Source organism: Pogona vitticeps, chromosome 2 (assembly GCF_051106095.1).
Source record: "Pogona vitticeps strain Pit_001003342236 chromosome 2, PviZW2.1, whole genome shotgun sequence".
NCBI classification, from domain to species: domain Eukaryota; kingdom Metazoa; phylum Chordata; class Lepidosauria; order Squamata; family Agamidae; genus Pogona; species Pogona vitticeps.
The window spans coordinates 238389034-238406953 of NC_135784.1; the positions used below are offsets into that span (position 1 = coordinate 238389034).

Consider the following 17920-nt stretch of genomic DNA (forward strand, 5'->3'; position numbering starts at 1 on the left):
GTATTTGCACACCTCTTGTTACCCAAGACATGAGATTATCAGTCAAGGTCATCCTTTGGCTGAACCCCACCAAACAAGCTACCATCAGAAAAGGCTTTTTCTCTGCAATGGCCCTGCAGATGTGAAATGCCATTCCTAGCAGCCATTCCTGGCAGCCATTTTTATTTCTTTTCCGCATTGGGCAAATGCCTCCTTTTGTTTCTCAGGCTTCTAAAATCTTTAGCTAAGTTTGAAAGTTATGGATGCAGAGCACACTCAACTCTTTCTCTCCTTGCCATCTAAATCCAAGAAAGCTGATTCTGCTCTAGATCAGTGCCTGATGTCAGCAATGGACTGGATGAGGGCAAATAAACTGAAATTTGATCCAGAAAAGACAGAGGTACTCCTAATCAATCGAAAGGCAGATCAGGGAAGAGGGATGCACCCTGTGCTGGTTGAGGTTACAGTCCCTCTGAAAACAGAGGTCTGCAGATTGGGTGTGCTTCTGCAGATTGGGTGTGCTTCTGGATTTATCTCTGAGCCTGGATGTCCAGATTTCAGTAATACGCAATATTGCATTTGTACAATTAAAGTAAGTGTGCCAGCTGTGCCCATTCCTGGAGAGGTCTGAGCTGGCCATGGTGGCATATGCCTTACCTGAATTACTATAATACACTCTATGTGGGGCTCCCTCTAGCAAGTGTTCGGAAACTTCAGTGGGTCCAAAATGTAGCAGCCAGATTGCTAACAGGCTGGTTATAAGGGTCACATACCACATACACACAGGCCCGTGACAGAAGCTGCACTGCCTATCAATCTATTTCTGGGCACAATGCAAAGGGCTGGTTTTAATCTGTAAAGCCCAGGCCCAAGCTACCTCAAGGACCTTATATCTCTTTATGAGCCTCCCTTGGTGTTCAGATCAGCAAGAGAGGCCTTTCTCTTAATCCCACCACCTTCACAGGTGCATTTGGTGGGGACATGGGAGAGGGCCTTCTCTGTTGCTGCTCCCAGACTTTGGAACACCCTCCCACAGAAGACAAGGCTGGCCCCCTCTTTGCTGTCCTTTTGCAAGCAGGCAAAGACCTTTCTCTTCAGGCAAGCTTTCCCTTAATGACTTCCTGCCTGGTTGGGGTTTTTTAATGGATAGGTATGTTGTTGGTGATGTTGCTTTTGTTTACCATCTTTTAGTGTGCCATTTGTTTGATCCTTTCTAGTATTTGCGTACTTATTGTATTTAGCTTCAAATACTGTGTTTTTGTTAATGATGTAAACCACCTTGGGTCATTTTGAAGGAGAAAGATGGGATTAAAAGCATTGTAAATAAATAAAATTATATAAAGTTTTCTTTACTGGCTCCTTGTTTTTAACTGGTCTAACTTTTCTAGTGTTTTTTTTTTGCCCTCTCTTTTTTTAAAGCAATTTCTTTTAATTTTGCTAACATTCTTCTGCTGCATTTTAATTGTATTCTAGTGGAACTGTGATGTTTAATTAATTATTTCCTCATTTAGTTTGCTTGATTTGTACAGAGTCCAGAGAATTATTGCTGTTAGTTGGTTTGCAGTTTGGATGAATGAATGAACAGGAAAGTGGACGGCGGTAGTTCACTCTAGAGCAGTTAGCAGTGGTTTCTGGAGGGGCAAGTCACAACCAACCCATGAATACTTCAGATCTATAACTAGAAAACTCTGAGTTATTATTCAGAAAAGCTTAGAGCTTGAGGCCCTTGGCTCTGATGTTCAGTGTGTGAAACTAGCCTTTAAAAATTACATTCTGCACACATTCCTGGGGAATTATTAATCTGAAAACCTCTACAACCAGAACCATAATCTTGTCCAGTGCTTTCCTACACCTGAAAATCATATCTGGGAATTTAACAACACTTCCAGAGGAAGCTTTAGCCCAGAGGTAGGAAAGTATTTCTGAGTCAGGGGCTGAATACCAAGTTGGGCAGGGTGTTGTAGTCTGTTTTCTAGCAATGGTGGGAGCTGGGCATTAAGGGAAGCCAAATATAATTCTTACCAACTTGGTCATTTTTCCATATTCATATGAAGCACAGCTTAATTCCGTGCAACAATGGAAGGCAGTGATGCCAGATATACTGTACTCCTTACCGACTGTGTTGTTTCCCCCCCAAGAACACAAAGCAGAACTTAGTTCCATGTAGCAACCTCCCAGGCTATGAAGCACAGCTCAGTTCTATGCAACAGTTTCAGGGCAGCCTCTTATCTCCAATCACTGATCAGAGATAATAGCAAAGGACATCTGAGGGTCAGATGGAATACCACCAGGTGCTGCACCCCACCCATGGGGCATGATCATGGCAGCAGGATCCAAATACAGTGGTGCCTCATATAATGAGCGCCCCATTTAACAAAGAATTTGCGATAGGCACTACGATCTTGCCTATGGGGAAAAATCGCTTTGTGATTTTTCCCCATAGGCACCATTTTCCCCCAGCTGAGCGGCGGGAGCTTTGAAGCCCCACCGCTCAGCTGGGGGAAAATGTCGGCAGTGGGCTGCGGCCTCGGAAGGACCCCAAAGCCACCGTCCCCTGCCGACAATTCCCTTCCGAGCTCTCAAAGGGCCCCCTCCGATATTGGAGAAAGCCCTTTGAGAGCTCGGAAGGCTCTCAGCGGCGGCGGGGGAAGGGTACGGGTGTGTCGAAGGCTTCCAGGCCTTTGCCTGGAAGCCTTCCGGACACGCCCCCACCCTGTCCCCGCCGACGGCAGCCTCCCCGCGCCGCCTCCCCCGGCTGTTCTCGGACTTCTGGAAGTCCGAGAACGGCTGGGGAAAGTGGCACAGGGAGGCTTCAAGCATCGGGGACAGGGTGGGGGGGATCGGGAAGGCTTGAAGTCTACCCGCGCCGCTTACCCAGGCTGTTCTCGGACTTCCAGAAGTCCGAAAACGGCCTGGGTAAGCGGCGCGGGTAGACTTCAAGCCTTCCCGATCCCCCCCACCCTGTCTCCGATGCTGGAAGCCTCCCCGCACCGTCTACCCAGGCCGTTCTCGGACTTCTGGAAGTCCGAGAACGGCTGGGGAAAGCAGCGCGGGGAGGCTTCAAGCTGCGGCTGCAGGGTGGGGGGGTGTCCGCACCCAGTCTCCCCCCACGGCTTGGATCCAAGCCGTGGGGGGAGGACGGGAGGGTGGTGGGATTGGGATGCCTTTCAGGCATCCCGGGCTTGGATCCCACCCGCCGCCGGTTACCCTTGGGTAACCGGCGGCGGGTGGGATCCAAGCCCGGGATGCCTGAAAGGCATTCCAATCCCAGCACCCTCCCCCCGCGGCTTGGATCCGAGCCGCGGCGGCTACCCCAGCCATGGCCGGACTCTAGGGAATCCAGCCATAGCTGTGGTAGCCGCCGTGGGTCAGATCCAAGCCGCGTGGGGAGGGAGAAAACCAGATAATCCATTCCAATTGGAATGGATTAACCGGTTTTCAATGCATTCCTATGGGAAATGGTGCTTCACATAACGATGTTTTCACATAATGTTTTTTTTTCCGGAACCTATTAACAACGTTATGCGAGGCACCACTGTATCACATTTCATGCATTCAGGTGCTGCTACAGTGCTTTTGTGATCAAAGAGAATCAAACAACCTTGTGAGGAGGATCTATGCAAACATCTGTCTGTGGATTTATATGGCCTTTTGTCAAGCTGGACACATTTGTAACTGAGATGGTCTGTGGGCTGTGTATATGCTGAGGAGAGTATAGTTGCTGGATGTCACCCCCTTATTCATTTATTCATTCATTACATTTACACCCATCTTTGCACTAAAACTAGTGGTCAAGATGACTCACAAACCTTATAAAGAAATAAAAACAAGTAAAATCAAAACTAACTATAAAATCTTAATATCAAGCAAAACCAGCCTCGCCATAAAAACATTTGTATCAAATAAATTCATTAAAACTTAAAATCAGCAAGGGGTTCAGTTGAACACAGCAGAGTAGGTTAAGCACCATGTGCCAGTCTTAAAAGATGTGGTTTTTATTGCTATTGGTTGCAACTCTGAAGGGAGTGCATTCAACAGACTGGAAGCCAGAAAGGAGAAGACCGTCTGCCAGTGCTTTGTAGATGGGTATATGAAGCTGTTGGAATATTTAAGAAGGCCTTCCCTAAAGATCTTTAAAAAGCAAAATATACCATCCCATAGCATTCAAAGCTCTCTATGGGCCATTTACCATTTAATTATTCAGACTACACATTGCCCCTGCCCCCAGTGAGCTTGGTGCTCAGTTTACCAACCTCAAAAGTATGCAAGGCTGGGTCACCCTTGAACTGGCTATCTGAGCCCATAGGGATCAAATGTAGATGATGTGCAGAGTCTTGGCTGCAATATCCCAGTTTAGCCACTGTGCCACATCTGGACAGACTCATAATGAGACAGGTGATAACTTGACTCCAAGACATTTAGGGCTATAAGTGTTAAAACAACACTTTGAATGGGGACCAGTAAGCAATTGGCAATAAATGGAGATCTTTCAGTATCAGAATCATATAAATGTGGTACCATTCATAAGTTAGCAATCTATCTGCCACATGTAGCACCAGTATATGATACTGGACCATTCTCAAGAGTAGCCCCATGTAACATAACAGCTCTGCTCTCACCTGTCCGTCACAGCTGGGCAGGGGAACATCAGCCAATGAGAGGACGGAGGGTGGTGCAGAAGGTGGAGGAGCTGGATTATATAAGGGTGTGTGTGATGTGTGAAGGGGAGTTTTTGAGAGTTTGCGAGTTTGGGACATGAGAGAAATTGGTTGAGAGAGTGAGATAGATTTGTGAGAGATAGTCAGTGAGGGAAAAGTCTGTGTGAGGTACATTAAATGAGAAACTTGATTTACAACTTGATTTACTACCTGTGATTCACTCCTTTTTATTTTGTCAAATCAATAAACAACGTTTTGTTTTAGAAGAAACACTTGTCCTTTGTGATTACTGAATAAAGTTGGTGGCAGCAGTTTGAAGAAGAGTAGTGAGCACTCTGGGAGGCCTGAGTTGACAGAGGCTTCAGAGTGGCCCGCTACACCCCACATATCGTGCACTGCCGAAATCAAGACAGAATGTAACTAAGGTACAGATGACTGTTCCCAAGTTTTCCCCCTACTACGAATTAATAAGTGAAATGTCATGTTCCAAATTATGACACATTTTCCTGAATTTGTTCCTGATGCCTGAGTTAGGAGTAAAGCTGGTCTATATTATTAATTGTTTCCAGGATTTTTCCTTTTGTGGATTCCCATTCTACAGGCTCTGTTTGTGGAATGGGCCCCTTGAAAATCTGGGAGTCCTTTCCCTACCTCATGTCATAGCTCACTCTATTTAGCAGGGTCCTTTGTCCTGTGTAGCATTTTCAGGCATCTACAAGGCTTCCTGTGGAGGAAAAGGGTCAAGAAATTCTACTTCCACCAGTCAAATTACCTAAAATCCAAGCCTATAGCAATGACATTGCTTGCTATTGAGCAGATTAATTTGCATATTAAAAATGTATATTGCTCTTCAGTTAAAATTTACAGTGGGACATACAATAGCAAATCAGCAAAAATCTGTACTATAAATGGTGACAGCAGATACTAAAAACAACAACAGTGAAGATAAAAAAAATACACTAGTGGCTGGAGAAATAGACCTCTTTGTTTAGCACCAAAAAATCACAAAGCAGAGCATAAAAACAGACAGGACCTCTAAAACCAATAAATATATACTATACATCCAAGATGACGAAATGTGAATTTAAGATATGGCAGGAGGGAAAGCCTGCCCAGATTTGTTGTACTGCACAATAACATCACTGCACTCTTGTGCAGTGATAATACTGTAAACCAAATTCCGCCAACTTTTCTGTGTAAGATTTCTATTCCACAAACAATTTTGACTATCTTTGTTGCCCTTCTTTGGTCCTATTCTGTTCATCCATTTCCTGCTTAAAATGTGGCACCCAGAATTGGACAAAATACAATAGATGAAGTCAAAGTAGTGTAGATAAAAATGCAACTGTTGCTTCTTCTGACCTGGAAACAATGGTTCTGCTAACACAGCCCAAAATAACATTAGTCTTTTTTGCAGGTTCACTGCACTGCTGATTCAGGTGGACCTTGACTGAGAAATTTATCCTTACCTTTTGGCAAGCTGAGTAAGCTCCATGTTGCATACCTGTTATCCATTTTTATCATTACTGCCATTATCTTCTTTTTCATCATCTAAATGCAAAACTTTACAATTGTTTCTGTTGAATTTCATTTTGTTCGTTTCAGCTTATGCGACCAGTCCTATCCAGACTTGCCACTTTAAAATATCCTTCCTTTAAAAAGGCTTGCCTTCAGCCATAAACATACAAACTCAAGCTGTTTTAGAATGAATAATTTGAGATGTTCTTTACTACAACTTATGAACTGGTAAAATAAACAGAGTTCAACATTAGATTGAGTTACAGCCCACTGCTAAAATACAACCTTCCTCAACCAGATACAATTTGACTTCTTCTCTCCCTCCACCTCTTCTTCTCTCCACCTCCCGCAGGCTCTCCTGGATTGGCTCACCTTCTGCATTCTCCCAGCCAATCATCTTATTTCTCCTGTTGCAAAGCAAAAATGGCTAGGATTCTATCACAGCTTACTTCTGAATTCTTACAATATCACTTTGAATTTTATTCTTGTCATCTAACTTTGTCCCCTCCTCTTGTTTTATCTACACATCTAATAAAGATGGTATCCACGCCATTATCTCCATCAGCAATGGACAAACTTTGCCCTCTAACTAGTTTCAGTTTTTGTCTCGAAGCTGTCAGTCCAGTTATCACAAAGGTGATGTGCCTCTCCTCTGTCAGTTTCTTAGATTTAAAGAGAAGAGGAGGATTTTTTTGGGCTCTTTGGCCATGTTCTGAAGGTTGTTCTTCTTAATGTTTCACCAGTCTCTGTGGCCGGCATCTTCAGAGGACAAGAGTCAGAACTCTGTCTGTGCTCTGAGAAGTCAGTTCTGACTCCTGTCCTCTGAAGATGCCGGCCACAGAGACTGGCGAAACGTTAGGAAGAACAACCTTCAGAATATGGCCAAAGAGCCTGAAAAACCCACAACAACCATTAGGTCCCGGCCGTGAAAGCCTTCGCGAATACACAGAAGAGGAGGAGTCAGAGAGATGTGGGGGGAAGGGTGACAGGAAAAAAAATGGCAATAGTGGAGTGTTAGCAAGAAGGAGACAATCAAGAAGTTGCTCCACTTACTGGCCTAGGCCTCATCTACCTGCAGTCCCACCCTCCGCAGTGTGAGGCACCCAACAGATTAGAACCACCAGGACAGTATCATCACCAGAACCTGCAGTGCTAAAGCTGTATATAGCTCTCTCAGCCTAATCACAAAATTCTTCTGCAAGCAATCAGTCTAGACTTCTGGCAAGAGTGGTGTATTTTCCTTCCCTGACAGTTTTCTGGGAGTGAGGGAGATCACAGAAAGAGGGGCAGGGAAGGGGAAAGTATCCATAACAGAGACAGAGAGAGACAAGGTGGTGAAAAAAAGAGGGAAATGGAGATGTCTGAGAGAGACGGAGAAAAGGAAAGGTGCCCTATTTACTGACTTAAGCCTCCTCCTCATTTGTTTTGATCTACCTCCTACCTTTCTCCCAGTTCAGGGGCCCATTTATTTATGACATTATTACCTAGTCTCTCTTTAAAGAGTTTGCCAGCCAAAATCCCACAGGAAATGTTATCAGGTGCTGTGCTGAAATTAGGATCATCTTGCCCATGTGCTAGCTTTTGTGCTCACATTATGTCTGCTCAGCATGATGCACCTTTGTAAATAAACAGATTATTGCACAGAACCCTGAGGTTGCAATCCTATGCATATTTACCTGGGAGTCAGCACCATTAAGCTGCACAGGACTTATTTCTGATTAGAAACATATTGAATTGCATAGCACCTCTTCGATATTCTGTTTTCCAGAGGAAACTCATTCCAGAGCAACTGCAGCGGTTTTCAGCCATCTGGGAAAAAGAAAGTGTAAAAAGGCAATAGTGACTGAATCCAAGTAATTTTTGAGGACTGCAATCAGTTGTGCAGGTAATGGGTTGATGAAAGATAATTAGTTGACCCATTGCTTGCGTAAGTCTTCTGAAGTTACTTTGGACAAACTACAAGAGGTAAATGGGACAGAACCCTGAGTGGCAGCAATACTGCAGACAGATGTTTGAATTTATTGGAAGCATAAAGAAGCTGCAGATCTAGGGGTGAAATTTCAATAGCCCTGAACTCATTTCATTTCATCTATACTAAGAAATGTTAAGCTTTATTTTGAAAGCAATGCAATAATAATGATGAAATATTCATTTTGTTATTAATATTGATACATATGACAAAGAAAGCATAAAGACCATTCTTATTAGGATTTTGTTAATTTTACATTGGTCTACATGGGAGATGTTCTGTTACCCAGATAGTTATCCTTTTGCCAAAAATGTAATAAGAATATTGAAATAATATTGAAATAATATAATGTGGTCCTTTACTGATAGTAGAATATTGGTGATTTGGAATTAACAGCCCCATAAGTCCAATAAATAAATAAGGAGCAGAGCCATAAAATGTTTCTTAAGCTCAGAGGTAGCTCCTAAGAGACTTTCTGTAAATCAACCATACCTACCTATTTTTCTTTTCTGTATCCTGGAAAGTGAGTAAAACAATAGCGGAGTGGAGGCTGCTGATAGAAGAAAGGCTGCATGGAAATTGTCTGTTTTATTGCCTTCCATTTCAGCAAATTGGGTCAAGACATTAGACTCATACGTTATTGCCTGAAAGTATGGTGGAAAAATTAGGAAGGTCTCAAGGAATTGGAGGGTATTGTGACTGGGACATTGGGATGGAAGAGATGGGGGATGTACATGTAGCCTCATCCCCAATATTTCCCCTAGATGTAAAGCAGACTTCGAAATATTCTGTGTGAAGGTCTCTAGAGGCATGTGTTTGCCCTTATGACCAGGACCCCTGTGCTATCAGGGCTTATGATTATGGAAGCACTGTAAGTGCATTCAGTTGAAAGCACTTATCTGCACCTCTTCAGGACTTTGGGCTGAATAGATGAAGTTCTGCTTGACATCGAGAAGAGGTATTGGGCAGGATTTATGGAAGTCTCAACCACAAATGAAGACCTATCAGCTTTTGGGATGAATATGTAAAGTAGGGATGGACTGGTAAGAAAGGTTAATCTTTCTCAGGGTTGCGCTTTCCCATTCACAACCTCCCCCCCCCCCCCGAAATTCTTTCTAGAAACCATATGTTTTTCTGAGAGATCTTAGGAACAGATTTAATCAAGAAATAATGGAGGGTGTGTAATTAAATCACCACCACCACTAGTTGTTGTTGTTGTTGTTGTTGTTGTTCTTCTTCTTCTTCTTCTTCTTCTTCTTCTTCTTCTTCTTCTTCAGCATTGCTAGTGTATGTGCATGGACCACAGGGTCAAGCCTAAACATTAGACTTAAGAATTTGTGGGTTGCAGTTGATATGTTATGTTTGCAAAATCATTGATTTTTTAATTTCAGAAAGCAAATTAGGAGCTATTTGTAATTGTTGTAAGTTGGTAATCAAAGATTTTGGAATAATTTCAATTGCAATGAGGACTTCCGACAAGAAATCAGAAGACTGAGACTTGAGAAGGCAGCTATGAATGAATTAGATAGGATAGTGAGGTATATAGATGGATGTGAAAGCTGAATAGAGAAAAAAGCTGACCAGAAAAATATGGTGCAGGAGGAGAGCTTTGCAGATACATTGGATGGACTGCCAGAAAGATGAACAAGTGGATTCTAGATCAGATCAAGCCTGAACTTTCTCTGGAAACAAAATTAACAAAATTGAGGTATCTTACTTTGGGCACATCATAGGAAAACAAGACTCTCTGGGAAAGACAATAATGCTTGGAAAAGCTGAAGGCAACAGGAAAAGAGCAAATATGAAATGAGTTGTCTCCCTAAAATAAGCCACAACCTTAAGTTTACAAAAGCTGAGCAGGGCTGTTGAGGACATCCATTCATAAGGTCACCATAAGTTGGAAGCAATTTGACAGCATGTAACAACAACCAGTTTCTGAAATTAGTATGAGGAGGAGTATGGCCTGATCTTGTTTCCATAGTCTTTTAATGTCTTGCCTTAATGTTTGGTACCTAAAAATTTTTCTACTTGCTTTACTTTTGAGGTTGCGTGTTGATAGGACTACTATAAGGCAAGTTTTTCTTCATTTTCTATCCAGATGTATCTGGCATGTTAAAATCAACTGTTTTATCCCCCTCACCATTGTACTGAAGTTTTGTTTTGTAAAACCAGAGGTGGTTGAAATGTATAACATGGAGGAAAAGATGTGAGTAATCTGTAAGATTTAGCCAACTGACGAAAAATAATACTTGTAACTTAGTTATACGTGCAGATATAATTTGTTGATGCTAGTTTAGGGCATTCAGCTGTGACGTGATTAATTGTGTAGATTTGTGAACACCCCTATATGTATCACACATCACGTCATAATTATTTTCTAATAGTGATTAGTGCAAATAACGTGATCTTGGACTGTACATATGAATCCCTCAGATTCAGCCTGAAGACAGCCTAATTTACGTTGCAGGTTCAGTTATTGCTTATCAACATTACCCTCCAGGAGATAACTAAGATTCTGTTGGTATAAGGGTTACTCAAGCTATGCATCCCTGTACTGTGGGGCTTTCATCAATATAGGTGGATTCTCATTTGCAAGATGCAATTATCCTTCTTCTTTTCCTTCCTCCTCCTCCTCCTCTTCTTATTACCATCCTCAAAAGGAACTGAGTCAGTCCACAAAACTTACCTTAATTTTTTCAGAGGCCTTATTTCGCAAGTGTGTCTCAAGTCGGCTGAGGCGGATCTCATCTACAACATACACACGTCTGCCAGCTCTGTCTGAAGATGATGCATTTGTTACTTTTCATCTGCATGAGGTTGAGATAAAAGTAACATAATCCTTCAGCAGACAGTAGATAACACCATTTGAGAAGGGTAGGCCTTTTTTATTTTATTTTTTAAAAAGCCTTTCTTTTCAGATACTCATTGAACTGCATTCCTCAAAGCCCATCTGTCACCACAAACAGACAGAACAATCTAAGAGAGTCTTTGTTTATATTCTCACTGTGCTTTGCATTCTACATGCAGAAAAAGATGCCTGTAGCAAAGTGCTTGTCTTTCTACTCTTTTGTTTTCATTTAGTTACTTCCCTCAACATCTTGGATCCTTTTGCTTAATTTGTTTTTTAACTTTATAAGTCCCTTCACAAAGCTATCAAAATCCTCCAATTGAGTATGGGTGACATAGTGGAGCAGGTGTGGCTTTTAGTTAGTGCATTATGGTGAACTAAATTTTATACATTTAAATAAAATAAATAAATGAATGATCCCACACCCTTTCTTCTCTCCTACTGCTTTGTCCATATCAGACTTCCCCATCTTGCTGCCCTGTTTGATGGAAGCTGTAAATCAACTCATTTGACCAGCACTAGGATGGGGAAGGCTGAGCAAGAGACTAAATAAAATCCATCTCATCTGGGGTAGCAAATATCTAGGAACTGTATCTATCAGCACTAACCAGCACAACAGTGGAAAGGGAGATTAAAACAACCAGAAAAATCTGCAGTAGCTCAACATGCCCTAAAACAAGCTGGACATGAAATTCTATTTCAAAATACTGAAATACTGGACAACACCAACAATCATTATGTCAGACTGCACAGGGAAGCCATTGAAATCCACAAGCACCAGCAGAACTTCAACAAAAAAGAGGAGAGTTTGAAACTCAACAAAACCTGGCTCCCAGCTCTGAAAAATACAGCGTGCAAAAGGTCAACAAACGCTACCCAGCCACAAGGACCGGGGATCGCTACACACAAAAGACCAGCTAATGACACCCATCAATCACAGTGAAATATAATCTCTCTTCCTTATCACAACAATACACCCACAACAAGACACACTTATCACCCATCTCCTGAAAAGGACAAAATCCTATCTCACAGCCATAAATACTCCACTCTCAAGCAAGCTAGACCAGAGCACAGAGTGCGCTCCTCTGAAGATGCTGGCCACAGAGACTGGCAAAATGTTAGGAAGAACAACCTTCAGAACATGGCCAAAGAGCCCGAAAAAGCCACAACAGCCATTAGACACAACTTGCTTAGTCCATGAGTTGTCCAAGTTGTCTTTTCAGATACTTGGGAAACGATCTAAAGCTTTCATTGGAAAGAAGCCACAACCCTTCTACATGCAAAGCAGCTGTGTTACCACGTATTATAATCAAGTTGTAGCATAAGAAGTGACCCTAACAACAGTCTTAGTGGGTGGAGGCACCAAGTTACTGATAAGATGGAGTGCTTTGAAATACAGATGTCTGGCTCTCCCAGAACAATGGAATGCTGAATGCATCTTTCCCTTGCATTTGAAGACAAGCACCACAAAATAACTTATTTTCCCTGCACTCACTAGCATCTAGATTCCAGACCTAGTCTACATGTTTTCCTCTTTGGGGGGGGGGCACACATGAGGGTACTGCATATCCAGAGTCTCCTTTGACATGTCCATGCCACACACCCACTTTCTACCCCTCCTGACATCTGAGCACCATGAACAGAGATTGATTGATTGATTTTATTTTATTTGTATACCACCTATCTGGCTACCAAGACCACTCTGGGTGGTTCACAAAAGAAAATAGAACAATAACCAGCAACAAGAAATTAAAATAAGTAACATAAAAATAAAATAAAAGAAGAAACATACACTAAACAGTATACATTAGAATCATTATAAACTTAAAAATAGAACATGAAAAGAATAACATTAATAAAGGGATGTATGAGCTGCATATTTTGTGTGTGGCAAAAAGCTAGAATCTGCAATCAGTTCTCCTCCTCCAAGAGCAGAGCTCTGTTTTGAGTTTTGGAGGGGTGGATCCTATCTATTCCATTACCCTTGGGTGCTCTCTCAGGGCCCATAGCATTGCAGTATTAATGATCATTTTAGAAGTATGTAACAGTGGCAAATATGATAGCTTTCTTTAGATATGTTTAATAGTACTGTCTTAAAAGGGTTTTAACTATCATGCCTTCATGCTGGGGTAAACCTATTCTTGACCTCTGAGTAGGATCAGGATTTCTAAGAGAGAATTAGTACCATCCCCAAGTGATAATTCTCAAGGCTCTTTAGCAGAAGCCATGAAGGCTAAGCTGGTTTAAACCAATATAGGTTTATAGTACAACTATACCCTTAGGCTGTACCTGACCCTGAAGCTATGTTGGTGCTGTCAAGCAGGATGCAGTTGTTTCAAGGCAGCAGTATGGCCCAACAAAGATGCCACACTGTTCTAAATACACAATTGGTTGGTGCTCTCATGGGCAGCCAATCCAAGGTACAAGTAGGACAAACATGTATTTTTGCATAGAGAAGTATGTGGCTGGTGTGTAGCCTGAACAGTAGTTTGGAAAAGTTATTTTGGAGGACTGTAATTCAAAAGTTACTTTTCTGGCCATGCTGTATACCGCTCAGAGTGGTATAGATTTACCAGATGAGCGGGATATAAATCAAATAAATAAATAAATAAATAAAATTCTGGGAGTTACAGGCCAAAACTGCATTTTTTTTCTAGGTCTGGGCAAAATGTGACAGAAAACTGATACATGGCCAGAAAATGCTGCACCATTTAGAATGCTGCACTAAGTCATATTGAAATGTTAGGTCCAACTGAATTTTCTGACTTGGCCTTTGAAGGCAAGAGGACATAAGCCAATGTTGCAAATACAGCAAGAATTATTCAAAGGAGGAAATATCATCAGTGTAATGCATCTTTACTCAGAAGCTAAGTACCATTGAATTTGATTATTTCTATTAATTCCCAATAACCACAATCTTGTGGGTGTTTCTGTGGAAGTAACATCCACTGTGGCCTGAGTTCTACTGGCAGTGTAATGTACATGTGCATAAATGTGCTGATTGTTGCTAATTAATGACATGTCAGTTCAATTCCTGGTTGCATGCCTGTTGCATAACCATGCCATAAATGCAACCAGCACCTCAGGAATTAGCGCTGGTTAGTAATTTCCCATCATGATATATAGAGTTTCACTTGCACACACTTAAGTGGCCAATAGGATTCTGGCTTATATTTGTTGAAGCTTGTGATGTTTTACCCCAAGGTGTCAATGATCTTCCCACTGATTATCTCACTGTCACATATTCCCCAAGGTAACCACAGACACCTCTCTGGAACCTTCAGTTTAAACCTAGCCACATCTCCTTAGTTACAGTAGGATAGGCTTTAACCAACTTCCAAACCTTTACCAAATATTTAGGGTTGCTTCTTTTACTGTGCCTTGAGAGAACCTCCTTTCTTGCCCAAAGCTGCTCTCTATTTTATGTGGGGATTTTGTAGTCTAAAGTTCCATCTTGTGGCTATTAAGGGATACATCACTGGTGTTTAGCATAATCAAGCTATTGTAGTATAAAGATGCATTGTTCTATGATTCTCTCTCTGCGCAGGCGTGGAATGCCTTAAGACTGATAACCACACGACGCCTCTATGGCCAAATTCTTATCTTATGCTAATTTTGCTTGTTTTGCGTGCTTAATAAAAACGTCTGGGGTGAAGAAGGTAGTCTTCTTCTTCTTCTTCTTCTTCGCTACCGGTACCTGAATACTAACAAGATAAAGTCTGCAGTGTCTTTTTTATCAGAGAATTCTCTCATCAACTGTTGTCAGGCAGGCCTGGTAACAGTTCCCTGGCTATTTTCCCACATTTGGCGGCCCGCGTGAGGCAAGAAGCACGGGACAAGCTGAGCAACGCAACAGCGCGACAATTCACACTGCCCTCGCCCTTCAAGGGTTCCAGACGTCACACATCCGCAAGGATCCCGGGTGAGTGTTGAATTTGTCAAGTTAGACACCTAGACTCCTAGCAAACATGGGGAGCTTTGTATCTAATCTTCAGGAAGTACAGGACCTCCACTTCTTATTAAAAAGGAATGGTCACACGACCACACGCACAGAAGTGGAAGATTTAGTTCATACTATTCGGGATGTATGCCCCTGGATCCCCGAAGAAGGGACACTGGACCTCAAGGAATGGTCTAAAATAGGCAGCTGTTTACAGGGACATCCAAGAGTTACAGCAAAAGTGCTTTCTACATGCTGCAAAGTGCGTACTTGCCTTCAAGGCTTGGCACCACCACGGAACATTCTTTTCGATCAAGAATTTGAAAATAATCTGTTCAAACAACTCCCTCAAATTTTGCCTCCCCTTCCTCTCACACCAGCCCCCTCGGTTCCACTGCTGGACTCTCTGTCTCATTCTGCCCAGCCAACCGAGCCTCAGCCTGGGAACACCTCAGCATTGTCTCCCAGTCCTGCCGTTCATCAGGCAACTGAGAACAAAATTCCTAACTGTCCTTTAATGGATACAATGGGTGCTGCTTTAGAAACTGCTTATCCTGGTGTTCAGGGAACACAAGCACAGGCACAGGGAGATGCCGCGGCAGTTTCTCATAGTTCTGAACTGCTCCCATATCAAGGCGTCCGCGAACTGCAACTCAGTCTCAAGGACGAACAGACACAGACTCTCCCGGAATCCTCCTCCGCCCAACGGCCGGCCCCTAGTGACTGGAGTAGGGGTCTCCTTCCACCAGCAGAAGGACTCATTTGCCTTCAAGGATGGCAAGATTTAGCAACTAAGCAAGCAGAAATTAATGCTGTTGGTTCTGTACGTCAGCCAATTATTATAGGAGCAGGTATATTCACTGCTGCTGTTCAAGTCCGTCTCATGGACGCAGTTCTCAGTCAGCCAAGGGCACATGGGAAATGGGACCCAGGGAAATGGGACCCAGGGCCGCCCCCAGGCCAAGAGAGAATAATAGGGGATCTGCAGGATTCATGTGATGTCACGGGCTGGTATACAAAAGAAGCTTTACAAGCATGCCATGTGTCTTGTGAGAAATCAGAAGGGGAGGAGGAAGAAAATGTAAGGGGGACAGCCCAACAGGAGGCCTGTTTTGAACTGCCACAATGGGTCTATGTTTCTAAAGCTAAATGTGCCGCTATTCCTCAAGGCTACACTGTTCTGGTTTTTACATGCGCTGATTTTGTTTGTCTCAGCTTGAATGTTGTGCCAGGACTGATAACTCGCATGGCAAACATTCAGGTTTGGGGAAAAATCCTACTCAGCTGGACAGTCATAGCTGAGAAAGATTGCCCCCCCACCTAGCCAGTAAGAGAGAAAAATGCGTATGGGGTGGGAGGAGGTGAGCCAACTCCTTAAAGCGCTTCCCCCATCACCTTCCAATCTGGAGAAAGCATTGTTACTCTCAAGCCACTTGTAACATCCTGGACACTATGTTCCATGTTCTTCCTAGAACTACAAATTCTATCACACCTTGCATTGCTTAGCAGTTTCCTGAATATCTCAGCGTGATGGGATCTCTAATCTCATCCACGGATTCAGTGCAGCCTGCTAGGACATAAACTCTGTATTGTTTTCTGTGTCTCTGTGAAGTAACAAATTCAAGGTCCACACCTGGCGCAATGCCCAGACTTAGTTCTCTCCTCTTATCAGCGATTCTGGGCGTTCTGCCAAGAGAAGGCCATTGTGTTCGGACAGTCTAAATGGAGAATCATTTGGCAACCTACAGTCTTCTTGCAGAAGGGTTTTTGTGCAGCCCAGAGAAAGTCAACAGACTGGGCATAAACTTTTGCATCTATACCTTTGAGATATCAATTGGGCACGTCAGTTTTGGTATTGTCTACTAATGATCTCTCACCGTTGTTCTCTGCACTCCCTGGTCGTTCTTCACCTGTTATTGTTATTATGGTAACTCCAGCTGACATCATCCTTATCACTGCATCAGTGAAAGCCATGTTACAGCTGATCTCTCAACAACTTCATCTGCAAGCTGCAAGCTCGCCTGCCTACTGAAAGCATTCCTATTTCAAGTCCAATCTTAGCTACGCCATGGCTGTCAATTGCAGTTCTCTACACCCCTGACAAGGATAGGATCACAATTGTTGAATGGATGCACTTGCCACACACTCCCTTGAACTTGTACTCTGTGCTATATCAGTTGCAGATTTGTTTTCCCAACGCTTGTTCCAGATGTTGCCACAATTGCCAGGGACGTATTAACTCTATTTTTTTTTCTGCAGGGTGATGTTGAACTCTCCAAAAGACAAGCGCCTGCTTTCCTGTATTTTTTATCAATTAACCACTTGTTTTTCCACAGACGCTTTTTTCAGATGGTTTGCCTTTCCAAGGTGTTGCCACGTGGCAGCGTTTGAACTTTTTTCTAATGATGAGTTTAACTTTGTTATAGACACACGTTTATAAGCTTTTTAGGCATTTGCTTTTTTAATATCTGTCTCCTTCCATAGATAAGGATTTGTTTTCACTGTTTTCCTGACGTTGTTACTTTAAAGCAGAACAGCATTCTGTTCCATTGCCCATATATGTTCCCACCCTCAACTTCCGGGATTTTTTACTGAAGGGAATGCTGTTGCTGATTCAGCTTTCAAGCAGAATTCATGTGCTTTAGTCTTTTTTCTGATCCTATTTGCTTCTCATGACATGTTTCATTACTCTGTAAATATGTTTCACAGAATGTTTTCTATCCCAATGACTCAGGCAAGAGACATTGTAGTTGGCACGTGGATTTCACACAAGTGCAGGTTTTTGCCTAAATTACATTTGACTGTGGATACATTTTCTGGGTTTATTTGGCATCTCCTCTTCATGGAGAGACTGCAAGACAAGGTATTCAACATTACATTTGGAACAATTGCTGTAATGGGCCATCCTAGGCCTGAAGACTGGACAATGGACCTGTCTATATATCATCTGCCTTTCAAGAATTTTATGTTCATTGGGGACTCTCACTGAAGCATGAGATTCCTTT

General features: G+C 42.6%; 1 long non-coding RNA gene across 1 annotated transcript; it reads right to left on the bottom strand.

Moving 5' to 3' along the window:
* Positions 1 to 4861: 4861 nt before the first annotated feature.
* LOC140704201 (uncharacterized) lies at positions 4862 to 10890 on the bottom strand. Its single transcript, XR_013541536.1, has 3 exons — positions 10811 to 10890; positions 7832 to 7964; positions 4862 to 6562 (listed from the first exon to the last, which is right to left on the bottom strand). It is a non-coding gene; the product is annotated as an uncharacterized LOC140704201 (long non-coding RNA).
* Between the last annotated feature and the right edge of the window lie 7030 nt (positions 10891 to 17920).